General features: G+C 41.4%; 1 protein-coding gene across 25 annotated transcripts in view; it reads left to right on the top strand.

The window, feature by feature from the left end:
* FBRSL1 (fibrosin like 1) overlaps positions 1-21569 on the top strand; it is a 513458-nt gene that overhangs the window by 169995 nt on the left and 321894 nt on the right. Inside the window, exon 1 of one of the 25 annotated variants that reach the window (XM_071763662.1) lies at positions 16878-17002. The exons of the other annotated variants lie outside the window; for them this stretch is intronic. The gene's annotated coding sequence lies outside the window, so the exon portion shown is untranslated. Of the gene's footprint in view, positions 1-16877; positions 17003-21569 lie in introns of those variants that run through there. 25 annotated transcript variants of the gene reach the window in all.

The raw sequence follows: 21569 nt of genomic DNA, 5'->3' as shown, positions 1-21569 counted from the left end.
GCTGTTCATGCTCACTGCTGTTGAGATCACTGCTGTCATGCACATTTGCTGGTGTTTGGTTTGGATCATTCTGTGCTGTATTAGAATGAAGAAACTACTCAAATGTTGAACCTTCTTGTCCGAGGGGTTTTGCGGGGTGAGTTGAACCATTTTAAGGTGAAATAGCACTGCTTAGAATTATAAAGAAAGCTTAATGAAGCACAAGAGGGTGTAAAACTAGACGTAGAAGTAACATCCTTGTCATGTGTTCAGTAGCTGGCAAGCCTTAGAGAAAATATGAGCTGCAGTTTGCCAGCAATTGTCTTCTATATGTTACCCTAACCAGCTCCCAGGCTTTGATCTTACATAATCTTTACATTATATCACAGGGATCCCAGGTTACACAAGGAGTTTTGTCGTTTCCACATTTGCTGTGTCCATTACATCCACTCTGAAAGTTTCAAATGCATTCATTCAGCATTTGTAAGAAAGAAGGCAGCTGTAAGTATCTCATGAGAGGCTCTCTTTTTGCATCTTCATACAAGTGGGTGACCCCACACTCTTCAGCTGACAGGAGTGGAGCCACCAGTGGATGTTAAATCAAACCAAGAGTCTAAGGGAAGCCCTGCTGTTTCTGGCTGCACACCAGCACCCCCATTGATTGAAGCTTTTCATGTAACGCTGAATTCTTGCAGAATTTACTGTTTAACGTGCAGGCAGTAATTTCAGTGAGACTGATAGTGCATAAAGCTAAGAACTAAGGTAGGGTCCAGGTCATCATGCAGACTGCTCCCTGGGGCTGCCTGCAAACAGAGTATCCTGGAAAAAGGAACTGGCAGCTCTGGTCTCCACGCAGCTGCTCATTGATGAATGAGAAGTTACTGGAAGAAACTGGTCTTGAAAGAATCTCTCTTGATTTTCTGGAAGCATGATACGATTTCAAACAGCTGTCTTATTGACCCAAGTGAGTAAAACTTCTGTCTTTTTAATAGACCAAAGAGAAGAGTCCTGCTCAGTAATGCTGCAGATGTTTCTGTGCTCTGCAAAGTCTGTTGGGTGAAGGTGACCATGGCTGTCACAAGATGTTTTCTGTAACAGGATACCATGGTTTCAAAATCCCCTTTTGTGCTCCCTTGGCACTTATTTTTTTCAGTGCTTAGAGCTTCATTAATATCGTAGTGATATTTTCAGTTGGATTTTATTTGCATACAGCATACTTGCTTAAAAAGAGGTACATGGCTGAGTCTTTTGTTGCTTTTGGGGTGATGGGTATTTTCTCATCCTGCTCTCAGCTGCAGCTGAGTGCACAAAAGAGAAATTCAACCTTGGGCTGTTTCACTTTCCATTTCCATTCAGGGATTTGGGGATGTACATTGTGGCAACCTCCTGTTCTGTAAGTGCAAATACAGTTGTAACAAATGGATCCCATTGTGATTGTGGGTCTTGCCCAAGAAATATGCTGGATGATGGTATAATTTGTTTTTTTTAAAAATGAATGAGTCCACACTGAGGGACAGAAAGTCTGCATGTCTGGATGCAAGAGCTGAGTGGTACAGGGAGGCTGTGGAGGTCTTGAAAGTGAAAAAAACTGCTCAGGTTTGGTGTGATTAAAAACAGTTGACTTGGAGAAATTCAGGGGAAGGATTCTGGATTCATAGTGGGGATTTAGCCAGGAGCTTAACAGTTCTGTTTTACCCAGAAACTTGCTGGGTAAGGTTGTTTAAAACATAAATAGCTTAAAAGATAAATATACACGTATGTATACAGAAAATAACTCATCCACTCTGCAAAACCCTTTACTGTCAGGGTTGTTTATAGGTAGTCTGTCACAACCCCCCTTGAGAGGTGGGAGCTGATGACACTAAGCAAATGGCAGCCTACTGCAGGTTTTTGTTTTTTTTTTTTTCTTTACATTTACATTACTGATGCCTGGAAAACAGAGGAAGAAGCTTCGTTAGCACCAGCTGAAGTCACAGTGCTTGTTAATATGCAGTTTGGGATATTAAAGCATGTATCACCAAAGTAAATCTATGGCAACCTTGTTCTGTTCTCTCATTTGTTGGCTCTTGCCAAATGTTAGTCATAGGCTCCTAGAGCAGAGTTACTCAGAGAAGGATTCCTTCTTTCTAAAAGTATAACCACTTTCTACAGCCTTCATAAATTTTAATTAAGAAGAGCATGTAATGATTTTGGGATTGAATCCAATTTCATATGCTGTTTAAATTGAGAAATAAAATTATTTCCATCAGGCTTTTAGTTCAAGGTTTGTAGCTGCTGATCATTTCCTTTTTCATCAGTTTCTGAGTTTTAAAATGGCTTATGAACTTTAGTGAAATCATTTAGAAATGGATTTCATGCCGAATGGTTAATAGATGGAATAGCACAGCCATGTAGTGAAACGAGTCTTGTTTGCATTTTAAGCAGCACAAATTTAAATAAAATGCAGGGCTTTGCATAGCAGCATTTGTTTTTAATGTCGGCAGTGGTTTTCAAGCTATGTCCAATATTCTTCATTTTTCACGGGGATATCTTTGGCAGCAAGGAGGATTTTCAGGGGCTGATTTGAGGTGCATAATTGGAGCAGTAAGACTGCACGCACAGAGTGTCACTTAATGGATGAGGCTCATTTAATTGTAGGCTGCTCAGAAATAACCCAAGAAACACTTCACTGGTAGCTAATGCAGAGGTGTAATTAGACTTCTACATCGGTGTAATTAGGCTGATTGCATAGAAAGAAAGAGTTTCATAGGGTTTTAAAAATGTGTGCAGAGTCATTTTGCCTCAACTGTCTTGTCCCTCAGCTGCTCTGTATTTGCCTTGGACTTAAATAAATAAGTAGATTGCTCTTTAGCTAACCATTACCTCTAATCTTCTGTCCTTCCACACTGGGTTTGGTTTAAAGATCTCGATCACAGCCTCACCCAAGCCAGGGTGAGGCTCTGTCCTGCATTTCAGCTTTACAAGTAGGTGGGAAGCTGCCTACTTTGTAGGGAATGTCCTAAGGAGTCAGGGGTATTTCTGAGAGTAGCTGGCACCCCACTGATTTGCTTGGTGCAATCAGATGTGTGTGACCTGTATTGTTGGTTTGCTTTTTTAGTTTTACTGTCCACTAACTTCTAAGCTGTCTGACTTAAGCTAGGTGGAAAAAGGCTGATCGACTTCTTAAAAACAAAACAAAAAGAAGTGTCTGAGGGATACAGTTGCCTTGCTTTATCGTTTGCATCAGTGCATAACCAGTGCTTTGATTTTGCTTTTGTGGGTAATACAAGTAAAATGAGAGAAAAAAAACAGTATTTCCAGATATTTTTTCTGAAAATTTTCTGCTATTTTGCCTTGCTTTTACATTTATCAAAGAACATGCTTTCCAGTTAAATTGAGTAGATGTCAATCATTGCCTTGCTAGTTATTTATCCATTCCTCATGGAAATGGATAATGTTTATCCATTCCTCATGGAAACCTAAGCTAATAAAATTCCTATCTTGCTAACAGTATAGATTCAGAGCATGTAAGCTGATTCCTTATTTTCTTCTAGAAACATTTAAATTTTAAGCATTTTATTCTAATGTCCTACAAATACCAAACACAGGATATAGAAAACTTTCTTCCCTTCTGTTGTTTTTCCTTTAAATTTTTGAAATAATGATAAACATTGCCTATGAGTGAATGTATGTATGATTTATGTGTATATGTGTGTGTGTATATGTATGTATATATATATATATACACACGCACACACACATGACTTTTAAAATATCTATTTGAAATTCTTGGAACTATCAGTGTATTTTTATCATGTATGGTCCTGGCATAAAAATGCATCAATATAGGGAGGCAAATGTAAAATGTCAACCCAGTTACCCCTGCAGTGCTGACACCTCATTCTTCACTGTTAGAAAATCACCTTTTGGCAAGCTGTACAGTGGGAGGGAGGTTATTTAAAAGATTAGCACTTGTATGGAAATCTCTTGTATTTGCTTTGAAATGCCTCCTACATTTGTAGTTTTCTTGCAGTTATAATCTTTAGATGGAGTTGTTCCCTGGGAGTGGCTTGCTGTACGTGCTCCATACAGCACTGAGATAAGATAGCTTCTGCTTTTAACAGCCTGGTGTTTGAGAGATGCTGTCTAGGATTTTTCTACATTTGGTAGAAAAGGAGAAATGAAAGAAGGAGAATGAAAAAAAAAAAAGGAGAAAGAAAAGGAGAATGTTATCAGTAATCGATAGCTGTTGCCAGTTGTGAGCACACAGAAACCCAGAGGAAATGTAGCTCTGAATTAGAAGCATAAAATTCAGGACTATTTCAAGCAGTGTCTAACAAGGGAAACTCTTCCTACAATAACAAGCAAAGGTGCTGCACAGGTGAGAGGCACTGAGGGGATGCTCTGAATTTCTTTGTCAGGGTGGATCAACAAGTGAAAAGCCTTCTGACTGTACTGGGTGTTCTCTGGATTCATTGTAACCAAATGGAGAGAGAATGGCAAGGTGGAGTGTCTGTGAGGTCGTGGTTTATTGGGTGAATTAAACCCAGATTAACTAGTAGAGGATTTGGGTAATTATGGATAAACAATTAATCTGTACTGGTTATTTACTTTCCTATTGTGAACAAAGTTAGGGGAAATTCCAGCATCATTTTTCTGGGTGTTTTCTTTTGGAGGTAAATAAAGTATGTGAAAATTTAGTCTCACAAAGAAGTATCTTAAGTTTGCTAATTTTTATTTCCACCCTAGAGTATCTCTGAATGCTTTTGTGGACTAAAACCCAACATATGGCTCAAAGTTGGTTATAAGATACAGACACTTTTGTGTAGGTATCTGGCCTCATTCTTTGCCCTGCTTGGTAATGCCTGTAACTGTTCTGCCTGACAGCTGTGCAGTGACACTACAAAATGAGATGGTGGATCTGGTCCAGCTCCCAGAGTGCCAGCATCTGCACTCATTGGCTCCATTTGGCAGTTCCATCTGAGAACTCAGTGATTAATTTGGCAGAGAGAATGAAGCTGAAGGCTGACCCTTAGAAGAGCTACTGCTAGGTCAGTGGAGAGGCACACTGGTGTATTAGGAGAGTTGACACCATCGGGCCTTGTGCTGAGATTTTCTGTGTGTAAATATGACTTCAGCGTGCTAGAACCTCTATGCAAGAGCAGTGTCAGTGCCTCTGAAATTCTGGGATGCAGTGGTGCCCTGTACCACTGAGCCCATGGGTTTGGTGGCACATAGCTTGGGGAGGGATCCAAAGAAGCAGCTGGGGAAGTGGTAATAGGAAGTACATGGTATGGAAAGGAGGGATGAGGAGAAAGAAATCTCTCATATCCTCATTTATTTGTTTGATTACGTGCGTGTTGCTGTCTCCTGCTAGTCCAGCTTTCGTCTATGCAACTGTCAATTTCCAGCTTTTCCCTTGTCCACTTCCCAGTTACCGTGGGTTGTAGTGAGTGATGAAAAAGCAGGACATCAGATCTGCTTTGATACTGAACAGTATTTATGCCCCGTGAGCTCAAAAGACTGAGCTGAGAGCTTTGCAGGAAAACATTTATTTCCTGCCCCAAACTGGTCACATTTCTGAAGCAAAAGATTCCTGACCAGATGCTTAACCTTGGTGATTTTTAGCTCCCATTGTTTCCTTATCAAAGATGTTGCAAAAGAATATAGAAAAGCTTTGTCCTGAGCTGCTGCTACAGACTGATACTCATAGCTGCACAGCCTCTTTGTGCCAAATGGACCTGATTGTAAAGGTTTCTTAAGGGGGAGCATTTATTGTCTGCCAGGTGCTAGGAAGCTGTGTGATTACAACTCCTTGTTTGTCTTTGCCCCATGGCTCAGGTGGCTCTTCTAGGCCTGGGGAGGTGCAGAAACACCATCTGGCTGCTGCTGCAGGGTACTGGGAGTTTGCCATCTTTCTGATCTTTAAATCTGGAGTCTTCTTCCAATTTAGCAAGCCTAGGGACTCCTCCAGTTCTCTTTTCCTCTTGTTTCTTTCTGGGCTGAAGAATTTTCTCTTACCCTCTTATTTGCAGCCACTTGCTCCAGGCAAGCATTGTCAGAGTGTTACTGCCCAGAGCTGATGTAGCTTTCAGGGTTACTCCCTCTCCAGCCTCCTGGTAATTCGAGGGAGAGTATCCTGGTAGTAGCTCATTGAAATGTCTGACAAAAAGTTGCTTTTCTGGAACAAATGCAGATGCTGCATAGCTGATCAGTGGTGGTGTTTCTGTATTTCCCCACCACTCAGAGCATGTAGTTCTGTTTTCAAGAGGAAAATCCCCCCTTTGATGAGGTGTGTCAAATGAAAAGCTATGTAATAGCACACTTTGGGTTCAAGCTAATAGTTACAAAAAGAGGGAAAGAAAGAAAATCATACCATTGCTAACCATCCAGAACTAAAGGTTTGAGTGAGTAAGCTGGGAGAGCAGCAACATTTGAGCAGATCAACTCCCATCTCTCTGTGTGCTCTGCAGCTGCCCTGAAAATGTTTTTTATACAATATCTATTCCCAGTCCATTGAGGTAATGCATCCATCCCTCCATATATACATCCATTTAGTGTAATACTAGGCAGTGTAATGTCACAAAGCAGATGCAACAAGAAAAATGGGGAATTTGGTCAGAACGTAGGGGTTAAAGGTGAGTTCTGTGGGTGGGAAATATTTGTGTTCTTTGCTGTGCCTTCGTATACTGTAATGGTGGCTGCAAACCATCTTCACAGGTTGTTTCCTCCCCATCCATTCTCCAGTGGGGAAAACCAGGATATTGTTTTCCCTTGGGAAATATGAAGTGTTTGAGGCCTCAGCCATCTCCTCATCTTAGAGACTCCTGGTGGCACAGGCTGTGCAGTAACTGGAGGATGAGCTTCCAAGAACATGCTTGGAATACAGCTCATGCAGTCCTGAGTGGAAAGTTTTTCTGGCTCTGCTGTCAGACTCCTGTGGTGAAAGGATTAAAGCTGGCTCAGAGAATGACAAATCTGTTTTGTTGCAGCTTCTGAGATTTCAAAGTTTGTTTTGGTTCAATGTTGCAGCAAAAGGAAAAGCTTTTGAATGTTGTTTGCAAAATAAGCATGTGTTGAAACACCTCATTTTGGACAGTGTCAGTGAGGATCAGCCAAGTAGCTATCAGTATGCAAACTGCCTGGAGACAGCTCTGCCTTAGAAAGGAAGAGAATGTGCAAGTGAGGATTGCATTTTATTTGCCTGGCCTTTTGTTTACCACAGCACTCTTGTCAGCAGAGAAGATAACATCCCTGCTCTGGCTGAAATTACCTGCCTGACAGCCACCTCCAAAGAGAGTTTGCTCCTTCTTGCTCTATGGGCTGCATTTATTGCACGTGCTTCGGGAGCCAGGGTTGATCCAGGCTCTGAGCTGGCAGTGCTGGAAGGCAGAACTCCTGCTCCTTTCCATCTGATATTCCTGCTAATGCCTGCTGCTCCCTTGTGGCAGGACAGCTGTGGGTTAGGATCAGAGTGGACTGGGGGTTTTGTTGGTTTGTTGGTGTTTTGTGGTGTGGTTTGTTGTTTGGGTTTTTTAATTATTATTATTATTTATTTGCTTTATTTTTGCTTTCTTGAGCAGTTTGGTTTTAGCCACCACCTTGATGGGCACCATCATTTTTGCAGGGGTGCAGGAGTGGGGAAGGAAGGTTTCCCACTTGTGGCTGTTCCTCTGGCTTGTGTTGCATTGAAGCACATGGAATGTCTGTCTCTAAGGCTGTAGCACACAGCAATGTTTTATACCCCTTATCCTCTTGAAGTTGAGAAATTATTGATATGAATAGATCTTGGCAGGATAGAGGATCTAGAGAAGATGAAGGTAAAGTACATTTAATAAAATATATATATCTAAGCAGCAAGCTCTAGTATTCTGCTTGGAGCTCTCTTATCCAACTGCCACAGTTCATAAGAGCTAAAACAATCCCAGGCTGCAGTGGGTGATTGCAGGTTTGTGATCTGAGTCTTTAGTTGAGCAATACACTTCCACTGTGTGGAAAAAACCACCTGCAATTTAACAGGACATTAAAGAGTTCTTAATTTTCAGGCAATACGAGCTGGGACGCATCACGACTTCTTCAATTGAAATGAACAATCATGCAAGGTAAAGAAAAGATTCAACAGCAAGTGGGTAGTCTGCCTGGTAAATTGATTTTCTTTGGGTACAGGTGAATGTGCATGGCAGTACCACCATCATTAAACTATTTCAGTGATGAGAGACACAATCAGCTTTATTAATGTGACTCTTCTTGTAGACTTCTAAAATAAATCAATGCCTGCTGGAAAACATGGCATAATTTGTTAGAGAGATGTCAAAGCAATATGTTAGAAAGCAGTTTACTAATCTTTGCCAAGTGGATTAAAAAGTGTGTTGACTGCAGAGGAGCAGTAAGAGTTCATATTCTTCTTTTCAGAGTAGAATCAAAATAAAGTTTCCAAAGAGAAGAAAAAAAGCCAAACCAGAACAACTCTACAGCACCTTCCTTGCATTGGTGCTACTGTAACGTGAATGCGTGATCAAAACCAAGATTTATTGTTTTAGTGGCACAACTGAACAAAGTTCTGGATTCTTGATATTTGCTAATTGTTTTCAACTGTGGAAAGATCACAAAGTGACAGGGATATTGTGAATCAAACTGGTTAATATTACACTGGAAGAGATAAGATACCAGACTGAAAAGTCCATGAGTCTTTACCTTCCTTATCTCTTATCACTCACCTTAATAGTTATAGTTTTAGATTAAATAACCTCTCGTATCACAAAATAATTTACAGTTTATTGGGGAATGATACGATTTTGCTTCCTATTTGCTTTCAAACACGTCAAAGGTCAGTCTTCTTTTTTTCCCCTGTGGCAAGTGCTTTTCAGTTAACAAATAAGAATGTTGGTACTTCCATATACTGATTTCTACTTCCCTGATCAAGGTTTGTAGAATAAACTAAAGGAGATTACTTTAGATCTAACAGTCAGGATTAGAAGCCAGACACACTTGACTCAGGTTGCTGTGGCTTTGGGAGCTCATTCCTTCAGTTTCCTCCTTTGAATATAGGAAAAAAGTCTTCCACGTACTTCCCTTACCATGGCTCTGACTGCTAGTTAAACATTTTTCAAAGATTTAGAGGATAGTAAGTCCTCAGTGTTAATTATTAATCTCTCTACAACTGATCTGTACTGCAGCTTTCACTCCACTGATTTTTACATTTTTCTTTTGTTGTTAAACTTTGCAGCTTTGATCATTTCTTGTCCTCAGTTGTAGTGAAGAACAACCTCTTGTTGTCTAGTGGCCAGTCCAGGGTTGTGTTAGCCCAAATAATCATGGACTGGTGGTGTGAGAACCTCAGCCAAACCACGTTTGGGCGAGATGGGCTTTTTGTGGCCATTAGTGAAAAGAAGCCTGGGGAATTGTGATTGTGTGTGGCTAAGATGGGAGGGAAATGGTCCTGATCCTGCCTTCTGCCTTAGTTTCTCTGCTGTGTGGGTGCAGCCAGTACAGGCAAAGGTAGAAAGTATTTTATTATTTTTCTTTTTTTGTTTTGGTGGTTTTATTTTTCAACTTTATTGGTTCTGGTGAGGGTGATAGTTGTTGTTTACAAATCTTACATACTCAGTGGAGTTCTCTGTTCTGTTTTCAATCCTTGTGTTACTGAGAAACCACTCTCCTGGTTATCTTACTAGAAGATGAAAATTCCCTGTAAACTCTTAATTGCTTAGAGCCTTATTCTTTCATACACCAGAGCTCTGTAGAAGAGATGCTTGAAAAGCTCAATGACAACACACTCATCCTCCATTGGGAGATTCTGCACACATAGAAAAGTGATCCTTCATTTTTAGCATTTATTAAGTCAATCTTTTTCATCTGGCATTTACAGAGTGCCACCATCAGCCCTGGTTTTCCTTCATAAGTGCCCTAGCCATTACTGAGCACCAAATGGGTGTTGTAGCTCATGTTTTATCTGGCTCCTTCCTCCTCAAACCAAAACAGATGCTGCTTTAGTGTCCTTTGCAGTCTTTCTGAATTCTCTCTCTGCCTGTGGAAGCCATTCCATTTGCTCAGCTGGGATTTTTCTGCCTTCCTCTTTCCTCTCCTTCTCTACCTTCAACTAAAAACCAAGAAAAGCCAACTCCAGTGAAGCTAAGAAAACTACAGAATTTCTTCCTGCGTGAGTTTGCCAGTGTTAGGTCACATCTTTGAGCTGTCTTTTAAGGGAAGGAGCTGAGATGTTTTCCATCCAGTAAAGCTGTGTCCTGATGCCAGCTTTTGTACACTGCCCATCTTCATAGCAGTAACAAATGAGGTGGCTCTGACTTCTTCCTGAGCTTGTGAGCTCCTCCTGGGCTGGTATCTTCTACTTGACCTCCTGACAGGACTGGTGGTGGTCATGGAGTTTTTGCCATGGGACATCTGTCTGCTAGGAACTGCTAGGAGCAGCTCATTTCATGAGAACCACTCCACAGCTGTGAGGTTCCTGCCTGGAGTGGGAAGGATTTAGGCTGCCTCATGTTTAGCTGCTAAATCTGTATTCCAGTCTCCTATTAAAGTGAAGTAAAACTGTGTTACTGAAATAGTTCTATTGCATTGACTACTGAATAAAAATGAACTGGTTAATGTTCTCTTCGGAGGGGAAAAAAATTTTAAAATTACCCTCCCTAAAATTAAGGTCTTAAGAGACTTCCATAGGAATAAATTACAAACCATATTTCCAAATCATCTGCCAATTTGTGAATCATATTAGTATTGATGAAAACATGTCATATGGTACAAAGCACTGAGTGTGGGGGTTTAGGATGATAATTTTGGTGTGTGGTTCTCTGAATACAAAACATTTCTGGAACCTGCAGAGTTAAGATCACAAATGGGAACAAGAGTTGTGATTCTCAGCTGTTCCAGCATACAGCAGATGGTTAACTCACCTTTCAAATCTTTGCACAAATTGGATAAATTCTCAGGACTACCTGTGATGTTTCAATCCATTTTCATTTTTTGGAGTGTAGTAAAAAGAATTTTCAAATCAGTCCTAGGCTGTGGAAAGAGGCATTTGGCAATAGTGAGAAAGCATGAGTCAAAAAAAAGAGCTCAAATTCTGACTTCTAGCATTTTGCCTACTGCAGGTTGGTTTGCTAGCAACTGGGAACCCTGTTTTGAGGTGGCTGTGAAGTGAGCTGTTGAATGCTTTTTCTCTAGTAGTTTGGATCAAATATAGTGCAGAAATGCATAGTCTTGGCAGTCTTCAAATTATCCCAGCAACACTATGAAAAATGTTATTCTAAACTATCCTTTCTTGAAATATCAGTCCTCATTTCAATTTGATTATTTTGCTTGTTTTGGTTTGTTCTCCAGTCTCTTATAGAATCCAAGATTTGCTTCAGCATTTCTCTTGCACTTTCTTTTTTATTTCCTTCACGAGGAATTCAATTTGCTGCAGTTAAATAATCTTAGTACTGAAATAATAGATATATTAAAGTATGAATTACCTTGGTGGCAATAAAGGACAGGGTTTTATTACTTGCTTATCAAGGAGGGTTTCTGTTTATGAGTTTGCAGACAGTACATTACTGTAAAACTAAATTTAACCTGGCTTGGTAACAGCATGCATGGGTAATCTGTCCAAGAAGGTACAGATTTATAGAGCAATGATTTTAGAATTTTAAAAATAATAATTAAAAATGGGAACCGCTTTCATGGGTTTTTTTTCTTGGCAAAATAGTATTGAAAGAAGAGATCAGTAGCTGGTGAAGATTTTTGTGGAAAAGGTGGGATCCATAGGAAAATTCATCTAGATTGAGGTCATTTCTTGTCATCTGGGGAGGACCTTGGGCTGCAGCACAGGCAGGAGGTGTGGGACCAGGAGGCAGGTGCCAGGATTCTGCTGAGGGCAGAGCTGATAATCCCATGCAGCATTTTCAGCAGTCCCCAGGTTTTTAGGGCTTGTTTACAAGGAGAAATGACCCTGAAGATGTCACTACATGGCTCTCTTTTTAAGCAGTTTACCTTAATTCAGTAAAGTGAACTGGAAAAGGCTCCTTATTTGAAAGGAGGATTGCTCTTCTTTTCATATCCTGCCTCCATCTGAAGTCATTTCCATCTGTAGTCAAGCTGTAAGAGTTGTGAGCAACAGGGGCCAAGTTGCCTTTGAGCTCAGCAAAGCTATGAAAATGTGTGTGCTGGGCTGTGTGGCAGCTGAATGGTAGGAAGATGTCTTTTCAGATTGTAAGAAGAATATTACATGGATTCCTTTTGGTAATGGCACAGAGAGAAGTGAGTTTTAGGCTCTCAAAACCTCACAAATACTACTGCAGCAATTTGGGTAATTCTGATAGAAATCCAACTCTGTTTGTAAGTCCAGATGAGTGTTTCTTCTTCTAAATCATACAACTCGGCAAAATAAAGTGTTGTCAACAACAAATTAGAGAACTCAAATGTTTTATTCTTAGATGATATCAAAGAGAGAGAAACAACAAACCACTTTACAGGGCAATTCCAGTTTCAGATTAATTTAATAGTATCTAATGAGAAAGAAATATTAGAAAGAACTTTGGCACGTCAGGGTTAAGAGCATGGATTTGACCAGGACTAGTTTAAGTGGTTACTAGTTTGGCTGCCTCTATTGATTTTATTTTTTTTTTAAAGTCATTATTCATCTAGCCCTGTGATAGTACTGACAGCAGCTTTGTAATCTGAAAAACCTGATGTGAATAAAGTACTCTCAAGAGGCAGCAACCTGGTCTCTTGCTTGTGTGGAGCAACTCTTCACCCGCCTGTTGCCTGGAAGCAGAGGAGACTTCAGGCAGCATGAAGTTTGCCAAGTGTCAGCAGCTCAGCTCCTTCCGATCCTTTTGAATTTAGGAGTTTACTTATAAGGATGTAAAAACAAAGAGTTACGTTTAATATGAAATAGCAATTGTTTCAGAAAACTGCTTCTCTGTATCTGTCTGGCTGCTATTCACATTGGTTACTTCTGTAAACTTACAGAAGGAAGTGACCATGATGGCATCAACTGTAAAGCAACAATTAATTAGATGATTGTTAATTAAGTTAATTTAAGTTACAGTTGGATAAAGCCTCTTCTGCTTGAAGGGGCTTTTGTTTGCTGCTGAGAGTGCAGGGCTGCAGTGTGGGAGGTAATACAACTGCAGAAGGAGGAAAAAGTTGTTTTGTGTGGACAAATGTGCCTATTGAAAGAAGTTTTAATAATTGTATTGGTCAAAAAAAAACCCCGCTGCTTTCTGTGTGCTTCAGAGGTGCCCTTGTTCATGCAACTTCTTTATACAAGCAACGTGAGCTAATGTTTTGAGACAACTCCTGACACACGGTAGAAATAAGGGAATTTGAGTTATTCCCTAATGTATTACTTGTTTTCATTTGTTAACTTGCTTAGCCAAATTATCATCTGGCACTAGGAGCAAGAAAGGTCTCTGCTGATAGATTTTAAATGTGATTTCAGTGGGTGTGCAGATGTCCCCACACAGGAGCTCTGTGCTCCTTGACCTTCATTTTGTTGGTGAAGCCTCTGGTGAGCTCAGGGAGCTCCCAGGAGGTAACCAGGGCTGGCTCAGGTGGGTGTGAGTGAGGGGCTCTGATGGCAACAGCTGGGTCAATGGGATATTTGTCAAGTTCAGAGGGGTTTTCCAGGGGATTGTTTCCATGTGCCTTGCTCTAAAGGTAGGATTTTGCTTTCAAGGGCAGACAAGGAGGAAGAGAGTCTACAAGGTCTGAGCAGTGTGGCTTTAATTGAAGTCATACGTCTTGATGGAGCAGAGGTAAAAAGGAGGAGACCATATGCTGTAACCTTTATTTTTGTTAGGTTGGCTGATAAGCCATTGGTTTGATAAGAAATGCTGCTCCATTGGCTGAGCTCACAGGGTGCAGTTGTTCTCTGATAAGCATGTGTTTACTGTCTGCCATAAATGCCTGAAGTGACAGTTTATGGCAGGTTGCATTGGATGTTTTAAATGCTGAGTGGATGTATCAGAACTGTGCTTTCACAGGCAAGTTTGCTGTGCACTCAGAATTGGCTGAAGGAAGAGTTTGAACATGAGCCAGCAGTGTGCCCAGGTGGCCAAGAAGGCCAATGGCATCCTGGCCTGGCTCAGGAACAGCGTGGCCAGCAGGTCCAGGGAAGTGATTCTGCCCCTGTGCTCAGCGCTGGTGAGGCCACAGCTTGAGTCCTGTGTCCAGTTCTGGGCCCCTCAGCTCAGGAAGGAGATTGAGGTGCTGGAGCAGGTCCAAAGGAGGGAACTGGGCCAGTGAAGGGACTCGAGCACAGATCCTATGAGGAGAGGCTGAGGGAGCTGGGGGTGTTCAGCCTGGAGAGGAGGAGGCTCAGGGGAGACCTCATCACTCTCTACAACTCCCTGAAAGGAGGTTGGAGCCAGGGGGGGGTTGGTCTCTTTTCCCAGGCAACCCTCAGCAAGACAAGAGGGCACGGGCTGAAGTTGTGCCAGGGGAGGTTTAGGTTGGACATTAGAAAGAATTTCTTTACTGAGAGGGTGATCAGACATTGGAATGGGCTGCCCAGGGAAGTGGTGGATTCTCCATCCCTGGAGATATTTAAAAAGGGCCTGGATGTGGCACTCAGTGCCATGGGCTGGGAACCACGGGGGGAGTGGATCAAGCGTTGGACTTGATGATCTCTGAGGTCCCTTCCAACCCAGCCAATTCTATGATTCTATGAATGGTAACATTCATTTGTTCTTGAAGCAAACCAGCTGGACTCAGGGGGGATGCACAGCCCTTGCAAATCTTATGCAACAGAGACCCTTCAGAATACAATAACCACTCCCATAACCCCCACAAAAGGAGGAACACAAAGGTGATGGGTATTTTGGTACAAACTTCACATCCTTCAAGAACTAGATGATTGTTTTCTTCCTTTGTGTTAAGATACTCATGCTCTCTGCATCTTGATGTATCCCTCTTCAGAGAAGTATTTAAACACATCAATATTTTCAAGCCCAGTAAATCAGTTAAGTTCTGGTGGGATTCCCTGATGCCAGGGTCTCAGTACTGTTCTGGTTGGAATTTACTCAGGAATGGAAAAATGGATTAATGGATTAATCTCTACACTGTAAGAGAAAGGAAATAATTCACAGCTCTTTGGCCTCTTGAAGTGTAAGAGTACCATGTTATATTTATATGTTCTGTTCCCACTTGAGCTGTATAAGTTTTTCTGAAACTCAAGATCTATTTTTGCTGATTAAAATCTGAAGACTCTATTGTTTCTATAGCCACATATATGGTTTGTAATTTAAACAAATTAGTTTGCATTTCAAATGTCAGACGTGATGATTTATAGAGGAAAGTGGATTTTTGCATCTGTTTTGTTTCTTGATTCATTAAGTTTTGATTGAAGAAAGTTTTGGAAATAGGGTGTGAAGGAATTTTCCACCCTTACTGAAGGGCTTTCTTGGTTTTTGCAGCATCTGGTTGAGATTTTTTTTTCACCCCTGTGTGCATATGCCAAGAAATCTTGAATTCCCTTTCCTGATTTTGAAAGTTCAACCCGAGGGAATTGAGCAATTTCTCTGGTTTACATTGTTCACTTTCTGTTGATATGAAGACAACAGCTCTGACAAAGTCAGTTATGGCACTCCAGAAGGGACCTGGGTCCAGTTTAATCCAGAAACTTTCCTCTAGTTACTCCAATAACTTTAGTAGCTCTGGCTGCTGTTTCTGATGCACTTGCAGGTGCTGGGTGTGCCCGAGGCTGTTGCACAAGAGTAGTGCTTGGCCCCCCAGCCTCGTGGGAGCTGTGGAAAGCTGAGAGTAAACTTGGGTGGTTCTAAAGCTGTTCTGCCCTGTCTTATGTACATAAAGTTGTGAGCTATAGGCAAGTTACTGCGCCCAGCTTTATAGACTCAGGAATATTTTAGCAGCTTGATATGACTCTTCTGCTCCAGCATAAGGAGAGAAATAATTAGGAATTGTGTCAAGGCAGTGTCTACTGTCCAGAAGTTGCATCAGATTGACTGATGCTTCTGTCCAGTTGAGGTAGCTGGGTTTGGGTTGGATTTGGATGTCACTTGCCAACTACATTTAGCATGAATAAGTGTTTTCAGATGTCCCATAAATCAAAGTCTGGCCTGATGTAAAAAGTCTGTTTCAAGCAGAAATGGAGAACATGATACTGGATTTTCTGGCCAATGAAAGATTTTGGAAGAGGAGATGCTGAGCTAAAAGACTCTTGAGCTAATTCTGCCTTGTGACATGTGGGTGAGATGTTCTAGGTGAAAATCCCACAAATGAAATGTTTCTGTTGTGTTGCACCCAACTGCACCAGGGCCAGGGCTGATCCTGCCTCAAGTTTGCTGCCTTTTATTTCCCTCTCCTTTCCCACACAGCACCTCGTGACAGATTTAGTGACACTGCTTTTAATGATGGACTTTTGTCAAGCCAGGGAAAATGGACACTTGTATTCAGAGGGAAAATAATGATCCTTTTGATTGAGCAAGGCAGTGTTGGTGGATGAGCTGCCCAGGCCGAAGGGGAGGGCTCAAAGGGCATCTGCCTGGAACACAAGGAATGGCAGGAAGTGTGCCAGGCTGTAAGAGAGAAAAATTGGCCCCGTGTTTGGAAAGAGCAGAGGAAGAGAGATTAGAGGTTAAACTGGAAAGAGTGTTAAAATATTCTTGGTGTATGATGGCTGTAGCTGTGGATTTAAATTGCTGGAATTACCTTGTCAGGATGCCTTATCAGCTGCTGTTCTAGTGATTGTTTGGTTTAGATAAGAACTGGAGTGTGATAAAACCTTGATAACAGTTCAGAGATTACAGCTCTTTTGAAACTGCTGGCACTTGCCAGGGGCTCACTCAGCTGCTATGGTTGGATTTATTCCACTGCATGTTGTTGGGTTGGTTTTTTTTCCCCCTCCGCCTCCCTTCTCTTGTTTTGTGTTTTTGTTTAAGTGCTTGAGCTCTTGGTTTGGATCATTGTTATTTTGAGACACGAAGCCTCTTCTGAGCACTGTCTGGCAGCAGTGTGTGTGTGCAGAGGAGGTGACCTGTGCTGAGGAGTGGAAGTGAATGCTGAGGGAAAGAAGAAAAACAAGGTACTTCTGTGCCTCTTGCCATTAGATCCAATTTAGGTGCCCTGAGCTGCATGCAGCTTCAGAAGCTATAAGGGTACAAGTGCTGGGTTGCTCAGTGAGCATTCTGCTGGTACTCCCAAAATACAGAATTCCTGTAAAAATCTATTAGTTTAATGGGGATGTAAAATACCAGTCCTTAAAAATCTACCCGATGTTTGTGGCAGTGCATTTCTGTTGTTTATACTGGTTTGGACTGTTATGCTTTCAATTTTTTTTAGATAGAGTCTGGGAACAAATCTCCATCATGTACGTGCTGAATGGGACAGGGGAGTGACAGAAATCAACGTGGTGTTTTTGTCTAATTCTTATTAAGGGTGCTATATTTGGCCTTATTTGGGTTCTGCCTTTCCTCTAGTAAATTATGGACTCAGCAGCTCTTGCACATCTGAAAGTGTGTGCTGCTTAGTTTTTCAAAACAATTTAAATTGATTTGTTTTCTGTGTAAATATAATTTGAAATGAGGAAGCAGAGAAACTGTGGAGCTCAGGTGAACAATAGGGAAAATACTGAAGGTGTAGGACTATGGTTAGAAAATGGAAATTCAGGATGAATTTTCACCGTGGAAACCCTTTTTAGTGTTTTTTCCTTTTCTATTTCAGCTCCTGCTCATCAGCCTTAGCAGTAAAACAGTGCACCCAGGCATTTCTTGTCTACAGATGTATTTTTAGCCAGTCCAGCAAAAGAATCAACTTAAAATATTGTGAGCATGAGGAGGAAGTGTCTGCTGAGATAATTACACACATTGTGTATTAATTGCATTTACCAAATTCTGAAATAATCTGTGACTGGTTGGAATTAGCTTTGGTTGGTAGGCAGTAGATCTGTGTGCATTACACCATTTCAGTTCTCCCACCTATAATTATTACCTCTTTTTAGCAGCATCCAGATGACCCTGGTATTGCCAGCAAACCAGGAGAGCTGTAATTCTCACACCAAGCAGCACTTGCAGCATACTGATGCCTGACAAATACTGTGGTTAGACAAGTATTAAGAGCTGTGTGCTGAGGCTGGATCCTCCACCTTGCCTTTCACAAGGCTGTGCTGCTGCGTTTCCCAGCTGATAGCTTTTTGTCCTGTGGCATCAGGGTGCAGCTCTGCCAGGAGCCAAGGCAGGGAGGGCATTAGGATTGCAGCTGACTGGAGAGGATTCACAAGTTGTATGTTTTGTCTTGCATCTGCAGGAGTGAAGAAAAGATTATTTAGGACAATGTGTGAGGAAGCCTTAATTGCAGCTTTCAAGTACACGTCTTTACGTTCTGGGCTAAAATATGTGATAATATATTCACTGTTGAGTCCCCGTGTTGAAGCTGCTAGGAAGCTGCAGAGCTGGAAGGTGGTGGTTACTGGTGGTTACTGGTGCTGTTCAGCCCTCCAGAGAATCTTGAGTTGTCAAAGTGGTGGCACCTCTTGCCTGCTTCCTGTAGTGTGCTTGAATTGGGGTTTGCATTTGGTTGAGTTTTTTTGATTTGGTGTTTAGCATGAGCTAATTTTGCATAGCTTACTGATTTTTCTTTTTTTTTTTTTTTTTCCTTTAGTAGCAAATGCAATGTATCCTCTTATCCCCCATCCAGCCTGATAACTTGCTGAGTGTGCTCAGGCTGGCACAGTCACAACACGTTCCACAGAGTCCACAGCAAAACCTTGGACCACATCAGTTGGGCTATCTGGGAACATGTAAATAATTGCAACACAAAGTACGAGGGGAAACTGTACTCTGGAATAACCAGAGTTTGCTTTGTTACTGGTTTTGGTTTTGTTTTGTTCCCCCCACCCCTGTGGCTTTTAATTCAAAGTACTTCAGTTTTTCCTGTAATACAGGAGGAATCTTTTTGGCAGTTGAGTTATTGAGTCCCATGTATGCTTACAACTGCTGGAACCTGTAATCCAAAAGCACAGGTAAGAAAAATTAGCAGTTAAAACCATCTCTAGCCCTGACAGAGATGACACTAAGTAAATAGGGCAGTCAAAGTTGGGAGAAAGAGAACGATCAGACTGTGTTTTTAAAAGTACTGGACAGAGATGTAGGATGACTTCATGATTTCCTTAGGCTTGCACAAGCCACAAGTGTCATTAAGCAAAAGATCACCTACAGCTGAAATACATCTCTAAAGTATTTGAGTTACCAAATCTAATAAAATAATAAGAATGAACAAATAAGGTACCCAGCAGCCAAGATACTTAATGAATACTGGGTTAGATTCTTAATTGTATTCAAGCACTCATGGGCTATATTTTCAAGTCTGTGTTTATGACTCAAGATGTACACTTTGTTTTTTCCTCTTAATGAAAGCTCAACATATCTTTTGTTCCAGCAAATTTCAGAACTTAGAGGAAGATGCCAAATTATCACATGCCTCACAACAAAGCAGAGAGCTGGCAGCGTTGTGTTTCTCAGGGAAACTGGAAATATCCCAGGTTCACTCCAGCCATTCTCTAATTTGAGATTTAATGCTGTTAATATCAGCTGTTGAACACCTCTCCTGTGAAGAAAGGCTGAGAGTGAGTTGGGGTTGTTCAGCTTAGAGAAGAGAAGGCTGTGGGGAGGCCTTATTGAAGCCTTCCAGTACTTCAAGTACTTTCAGTACTATAAGAAAGATGGGGACAAATATTTTAGCAGAGGCTGTTATGATATAACAAGGAGTCATGCTTTTTAATGAAGAGGATAGATCGAGGCTGGATATGTGAAGACATTTTGCACAGTGAGGATGGCAAATCACTGGGATAGGTTGCCCAGAGAGATGGTAGATGCCCCATCCCTGGGGCATCAAGGTTATCAAGGTTATGGGCATCCCAACATTCAATGTTAGGATGGACAGGGCTGTAAGCAACTTGATCAGTTGAAGATACCTCTGCTCCCTCCTCTCCAACCCTGGGTGGTTGGACTAGGTGACTTTTCAGGGTTCTTTCCAAGCTGAACCATTCTAGGATTCTGTGATACAATTGCAGTCAGTGGCTGGGGTGAAAGTGGCCCTTGTGAGTGTTCTCCCTTCAAAATGCACAGTTTTACACAGCTCCTGTGGATACGGTTTCACTGATTCCTGTGCAAGAAGAAGTTACCAAAGCTCAGGCAAGGCATTTCAGAGAGTTCTTTGCAAAACTCAGAGGTTTTGCTTTTTACCCTGAAGTTTCATTTTGAATCTCAGCTCCACTTCAGGTGATGTAAAAGGGAAACTCAGCTCTTCTGGTCTAGACCAGTTACCAAAGAAAATCTCACAACTCACATATAGCTGGCATGCAAAGTAGAAGAAAAGGGAGGAGAGATGGCAAATGGTTCCTCTGGCTCATGAGAAGCATCTTCTGGAGAGTTAGAGCTCTGCAGCCACAAAATGTAGCTTTCCCTGTGTGATCCTGCTGTTGCCATATGGATGTTTCATCTCAGGACTTTTTCTGGGAGACATCAGCATACTGTTTCCTTCATTATTTTTTGCTTTGGCAATTAGGAGATAAACTCTGTTACCTCTTCTGATTTGGTGCTAATAGTGACCAAATGGTGCTATCCCCTCTTCCGGGGTCTGTTTTTTTGAGTTATTGTTGTAATATTCTTAAAAATATTTATATCTTCTACAGGCAAGCAATTCTGTTGCTGTTCTCTTAACTCTTAACTTAAATCCAGTAATTTAAATTACACAGAGGAAACAAAGATTGTAATGCTAAGTTCTGTTGTGGACTGTAGCATCACATCTGTCTGAAGGAAAGGGTGGTAACAGAACAGCATCCCATGAGTTTACTCTTCTTTTGTGTGTGTGTGAAAGTAGAGCTTATATACAAGCATGGTCTTCCTAGCTAAATCACAGTGCTATTCCTAAATACATATAGGCTCAGAAGTTTGTGAGCTTCTGGTCACCTTTTTCATGTGTCTTAGTCTTACAGTAAAATTAAAGGCAATTACAGTGCTCAGAACAGCTTCAGAGTGACTAATTTAGTGTTTGAGCTTGACCCCAGAAGCAGTTCAGTTGCATGGGATTTTGGGCTGACATCTTGAAGATCATAACTAAACCACACCAATTTTTTTAGCTACAGTGAAGAATTTGAATTATTCTGGGGTTTGGTTTTTTCCTTATAACCTCTCAAGCAAGGCAAACCTTAAGCTACCACACACAGCTGGTGTTTCTAATAAGACACAGATGTGTTTTGGGATCTCTCCCATCTCCTGCAACATTTAAATGTAGATAAATAGAACTTAATCAGCTATAAATAACAACATGTCATGCCTGTGGATCACTAACCTTCTCTGGGACTCCCACAGGACCAGGGTTAAGCTTAATTACTTCAGTCTACAGCAAACAACAGCATAATCGGCTGCTGGGTATTGCAGGGAGGAAGGTGGAGAGAGCATGAAGATGCAAGTTGACATCTGTAGCCAGTGACATGATGCCTGGGTATTCAGTGTAGGAGATTTATAATGTTTTGAGACCAGTGGGATTCTTTTATTCCCCGGGTTGGATTCAGTGCACTGGGGATTTAATGTCACTTCTACATCTGTGAGTGTTCTGTTAAAAACAAGCTCCAGGGCACCTATGAGCTGTTT

Source organism: Heliangelus exortis, chromosome 19, assembly GCF_036169615.1.
Source record: "Heliangelus exortis chromosome 19, bHelExo1.hap1, whole genome shotgun sequence".
Lineage (NCBI taxonomy): Eukaryota > Metazoa > Chordata > Aves > Apodiformes > Trochilidae > Heliangelus > Heliangelus exortis.
This window is presented reverse-complemented; position numbering and strand designations above follow the sequence as displayed.